This window comes from Pteropus alecto, unplaced genomic scaffold (genome assembly GCF_000325575.1).
Source record: "Pteropus alecto unplaced genomic scaffold, ASM32557v1 scaffold280, whole genome shotgun sequence".
Lineage (NCBI taxonomy): Eukaryota > Metazoa > Chordata > Mammalia > Chiroptera > Pteropodidae > Pteropus > Pteropus alecto.
This window is the reverse complement of record NW_006430057.1, coordinates 1,799,704-1,805,775: the sequence shown is the minus strand read 5'-3', so window position 1 is coordinate 1,805,775 and position 6,072 is coordinate 1,799,704. Positions and strand designations below refer to the sequence as shown.

At 32.7% G+C, this 6,072-nt stretch overlaps 1 protein-coding gene across 2 annotated transcripts in view; it reads right to left on the bottom strand.

Annotated features, from left to right (window-relative positions):
* Positions 1-6,072, bottom strand: part of KLHL13 (kelch like family member 13) — a 228,976-nt gene that overhangs the window by 75,608 nt on the left and 147,296 nt on the right. The gene's annotated exons all lie outside the window — the stretch shown is intronic.

Below are 6,072 nucleotides of genomic sequence, written 5' to 3'. Positions count from 1 at the left end.
AAGGCTTACTGAGAAGAATAAAGATAAGTGAGACCTGAGAAATCAAAAGCTGGTTCAAAACCATAATCACAGAGGGTTTTTTTTTTAGTGCCAAAGTAATTGCTTTTGGTATTTCACTATGTAGATAACAATATGATCAGATTGTGTTATTCGCAGTTAAAATTAATTTGGGATGCTTACTTTTAGAAAGATAAAAATAATATGTCATTTACTCAGCAATCACTATGTATCAAGTACTTGCCAAGAAATTTACACACATGACCTCATATAATCCTTAAAACAATCCATTGCAATAGGTACTATTATTATGTCCTTTTTATTCAGGGTAGGAAAAATGAGCCACAGAGGGTTAAAAATAATTTACCTAAGGTCAAAAAGTTATTAAAGTAGTTGGGCCAGTATTTGAATATAAGTTTAGTCTGATTCCAAATTCCAATGACCCCATTAATAAAAGTCAAAATTAACTGTGATATATTACAACATTATTTCCTCTTGTATTATCATAGTTCTAATATACCCCAACTGAACAAAAAAAATTTTACATGTGAAATAATTTCATTTTCTAGAAGTATCTCTCACTTAGTAGTTTGAGATTATTTAGCTAAATACTTACAGTCTGGTGGCATTTCCATCTTTTCAAAGAAATAAATAATAAAAATAATAAATACAAGCTATGACCACATATACTATATCAGTAATTTTTAGGTACCATAAAAGAGATTGGAGAACCTGTATTCAACAGATCAGTTAGTTCCATAGAGAACATGTCAAAATATTTAATAGTTAAAGGGCCTCAGTTTGGTTACACTATAACCGTCATGGTACAACTTTTCATTATTCCTTAGACTAGTCAACCTGCATTTCCTCAGGTATAAATTGTTAAAATTGTCTCTGAATGATCTGCCTAAGAGCAGGAAGCCCATGGCTCTGAATGGGTTTGTGTATTCTTGATGTAGACTGCTGAAATGGACATTAGAAAAGAAGGAGAAAGACTGGATTTTCAAGTACTAGAACTCTGTATTTTTTCTATTTATCTGTATCTTCTTAAATGATGAATCATTTGCTTTTCTAACTCTGGTCTATCAAATATCATAAAGATTTCACTTTTTTCCCTATTATACCTATAATGGAAGTTGATCAATTTTAACAGTAAAAAAAAGTTTCATGACTGTACCATATATTAATAAAGATCCTGCTTTTTAAATTCTGACAGCAACTAGCAATAATTAGCAAAACTTCTAGCCTTGAGGGTGACATCCATTTTTCTTAATGATATTAGAGCCACAGTTTAACCAAAAATAAATTAATAATGTAGGACTATGTTTTACTCAACTTTCATGGATGTTTAATAAAAAGAATAATTTAAGTAAGATTTTAACAAGCATAAAAAATGAATATAGCATTCCACATTTTTCAGAAATAGCTTTAAAAGAATTAAATTATATACATGATGTATAGCATTCACGCACACTTTTAAACAGCTTTTGCAAACAGACATTTAAAATTACAGAATCAATTGGAAAAGTGTGTAATAGATTGATGGCGATTGGTATCCCTCATCAGAAAATTCCAATTCATCTAGAATTATTAAAATAATTTTAATGGGGTATTCAAGCAGAATGTTTTCTTATTTTCTTTATTCCTTGCACAGAACCTGGCACATGAGAGGTTTAATGTATGTCAACTGAATGAATACAGAATCTCATTTCTATGGATCATTCTAAAGACATTTCTTTATCATGCAGTGTTTTAAATGACTATCAATTATCATTTTTATAGAACCACAGATAGCATCCAGGACAGGAATAAAGCTGAAACCACACTACTCTATGACATATTCTAGAAATCACTTTAAAAATAAACTAGAGATAACAACTTGTTTACTTGCCATTTGTCTCTTGCTCTTAAACTTGAAAAGCAGAATGTGAAAATGCAGCCTCTTCTTGGCAAAATATGGCTGGCTTTCTAATTAATTACTTCAAAAACTGAAGAAGCCTTCACTAAAATCATCTCCTTCATGACTTTTTGTCAACATCTTTTGACTTTTTAACATTCAGAACACTTCCTATTATTTCTGCATTAGTAACAGTACATGACATGTCAACCTTCTCAGCAGATTCAATATTCTCTTCTAGCTCTTTTTATTAAGCTTACTGACTAGATGTGAAGAACATTGTTCTTCAACACTGCAAGGAGGTAAAAACTTTCTGCAAACCTCAGACCAGAAGCATATTAAACTATCCTTAAACAAATGATTATCTGAGTAATTCCAAGAAAAAATAACATTTTTAAATCTTTTTTACAAGTCAAATGGTTAAAAACAATATAAAGACCAGTGGGTCTCAGTAGGGGAAGAGGGACCAAGGGGATTTTTGCCTCTCACTCCCTTATGTTTGATAATATCTGGAGACATTTTTCATTGTTGCAAGGGGGAGTGGGTATGTGCTACTCTCTAATGGGATGCTGCTAAACATCTTACAATGAACAAGAAAGTCCTCCACATCAAAAATGTACTGTAGCAAAAATGTCAAGAGTGCCAAGGTTGAAAAACCCTGATGTAGAGGGATTAATCTCCTCAGAAAATTTTTTTCTAAAGCAATTTCATGTTCTACATAACTTCCTACTCAGAGGGTTGACTCCCTGAGGTAAGAAACACAGTAGGATTATTAATTACAACTAACTCTTTCAAGACTACCTAACAATAAAATATCTCCTCTCTTTCTTGACAAGATAATATCGCTGGCTTTCAAACTTTTAATTAATGACCCATTAATTTGAAAAGTCAAGTGTTTACAGTAGATGAGTATATAATGGCTTTGATGGTTATAAAACAATTATGTAAAAATGCATTGTTCTATATAACTCATGTAAGAATAATAATTTTTAAAATTCTGCTTAAAATAATTTTATTTGAATTCATTTTTATACGCTAACTTAGAATCAAACAAATCCTGTCCAAATAGTTACATTTCTTCAACAGTATAAAATTATTCATGGGAGAGGCTGTGTTCATTAATTTTCTTTCTAAAAATCAAATCTTTTTCTTACAATGTTTGTATATTGCTACCATGCCACACCCACCATACTCATTATGACTGGATACATCTTATTTTCTAAACAATGACCAACCACAGAGCACAAAACCAATCTTTCACAAAGTATACATGAATAAGTTAACTGTGCATGCTTAAAAAGAACAATTCCTATTTCAGAGAGCACTGTCTGATCCTTTTACTGAAAGCATTTTAAAGGTGGTCTAATTGAACGTACACTACGACAATTCTTTGCACTGCTGTTTAAAGACAAAAGAAATAAAAAGTCAGCCCAATTGTCATATGTTAACAGGGTGATGCTAACATTATACTCTTGCCTCTAAAACTCCCATATTTTAAAAATTACCCCCGAGAGAAATATGTAAATGATATTAACAGAGAATTCATAAAGATATAGTAAGTACAAATGGTTAACAGTAGAAAAATGTTTAACCTCAGTAATATTCCAGAATATGCAAATTAAAGCAAAGATTCCATCTTTAAACTTATAAATTTATCAAAGAGTAGAGTGGAAGATATACTCTTAACATTTCTAGTGAAAACATGTATTAAGTCTCTGCCATTTGCAAGGCACTGTTCATTCCAATGGTTTTTTAAATAGAAATTCTAAATCATTAAATGTACATTTTTGTTATACTGAACACCATGACAATAAAAGATTATGTATTATGTGTACGATCTGGTAGGTAGGCTGCTCTGTCAACCTGGTTCAAATATGTTTTCTACCATGACTAGTTCTGTAGAGTTAATAGTTTGGCAGACATTTTATAAAGAACCATATACTTTTAGAATTCACTGTAGCAATCAGGTTTGGTGGTATGCTATATAGGGGAGGGAAGTGTATCTCATAATTGTATCATTTGGATCTAAAAACACCAAATACAACACTCATCAATCTCCATATGCTCTCAAAAAAATATTTGCACAAAATCCACTGAAATGAGCACTTTTGTGTTTAAAAATGAGGTATCAACTTGATAAATCATAAAATGTGTATTTCAATTTCTTGGTTTCTATTATTACAAGCACCAGTTCAATGTTATACAAAAAGCCAAGTCAAATTTCAATGTCAAGGAAAAGGACATTTTAGTGCTTTTTAAAATTATTAGCATGAAAATACATACAATACTTCACTTTCCCTGGTAGAGAAGTTATTTATATATGCCAATACACTGTGATGTGTGCTGTGAATAAAAGATGCTAGAAAGATCTATGTTGTTGCAGAAAAAAAAAATACAGCCTAGGGCTATCAAAATAGTTGTCAAATTGTTCCCTTTACTTTCCTGTACTATTAATTTCTGAAGGGAAAAATAAATGAATCAGATAAAAGCTAAAAAGGTAAAAGTATATAAACAACACCTTTAACTTTTCTGTACTTTCCAATCTTTTTGCTTGCAACCATTAAATTACAAAGCGATTAAATCTAACGATGTATTCTAATAACATAATTCCACTGTAACAAAAAAAATAGAAGTTTTAGTGGCACAAGTATAATACAAATATTGTTATTTCTCAGAGTAATAATGTTATCATAACTGAAAGTCAGTGCCAGTGGATTGGTATATGAGATAGTAACAATAACAAAATAAAACAAAAACAAAAATATAAGCCATGAATGGCATACAACAAATGATATATAACAAATTGAGTTGGTTAATCAAGGCACTGACTCATGTTTTCCACCATCCATGCCCCAGGAAAATAAAGTATATGTTTCTCACACTTACAATTTAAAAAGAAAATCAAGAAAAAAATTTTCTTCAAAGAAGTACTCCCTCTCCATTTGTTTTTCTGCTCTGCAACAGAGAAGTGTCTACAAGCAACAGCATTTGCTAAAAGAAACATTTCTTGTGATAAAGTTGCATGGCAAGTGGAGGAGAAATTTAGTCATCTGTTCTCATACTAATTTGAATTTGAGTGCTAAATCTGACAAGGCATTTCCTTCCATCCTTGAGAAATAACTTAAAAACTTAAGATGATAGAAGTCATTTCTCATTGATTTTTCTATAGATTTAAAGTATGCATACTGTATTAAAGTCTAAAGATATTAATAAAGACCCTACGTTACAAAATTTAGAATCTTCACTCTCCCTTTTCAGCCCTCCCAAACAAAAACTGGGTGATATTCTCTCTCTCACCTACTCAACTTCCATTAAGGAAGCAAAGAGGGAAATTTAAAAAAAAAAAAATCAGAGAGCTGGAAAAACAGGGTGGAGTGAGAGAAGATCTCTCCCCTTGAAACAACAATAAGCTGAACATCTAAAATTCAACAAAAAACACCCAAACTGAAAATCAGCACGTCTCAGCGTGGAATCTGCGCATAAGAACTACCACAGGTCAGAACCCCAGGTGTCGGATGGTAGACTGGGAGAAATAAAAAAGCTGCCTCTCATAGCCTCCAGAGCTCTTTGCAGGAGGAGGGGGAGGGGTGAAAGTGCCCCAACTTCCTTGATCAGTCTGCCTGGAAGTGCCGGAACTTCTTCGCAGCCGGTAGCAGTGATCAGTTATCAGGGCAGAAAGCAGAGAAGTGGAACAGGAGAGCAGAGAAACAACAGTTGATTTTTACCGGCCATGATTGCAAAACCAAGGCAGAGCCCCAGCCCAAACTTCGAACACAGAGGGCCCTTCTCGCCATACCCTCTGAGACCAAACACCAAGGAGCCCCAGGGAAAACTGAGCGAATGCTACTAAAACTGTTGCTAACACTGACCGGGACTGAAACTGAGAGTAGTAAGTGTGATTAAATATCTACAAGAAAATAAAAAAGACATTAGGATTTATATAAAGCAGGGATCCAAGAGGCTTGGACACCACCTACTGGAAACCAAAAGAAAAGCACTTTCTTTGCAGCAGGCTAAAGAGAGAACTTTATATAATAAATCTTCATTCTGGAAAAACAACAGAATATATTTCCATCAATGTCCAGGTGGAGAAGTAGTCCATTAAACACCATGAACAACCAATGTGACAAGGCATCTCAGAAATAAAGAGAAAAAGAATATCTAGAAAATAAGCTCAC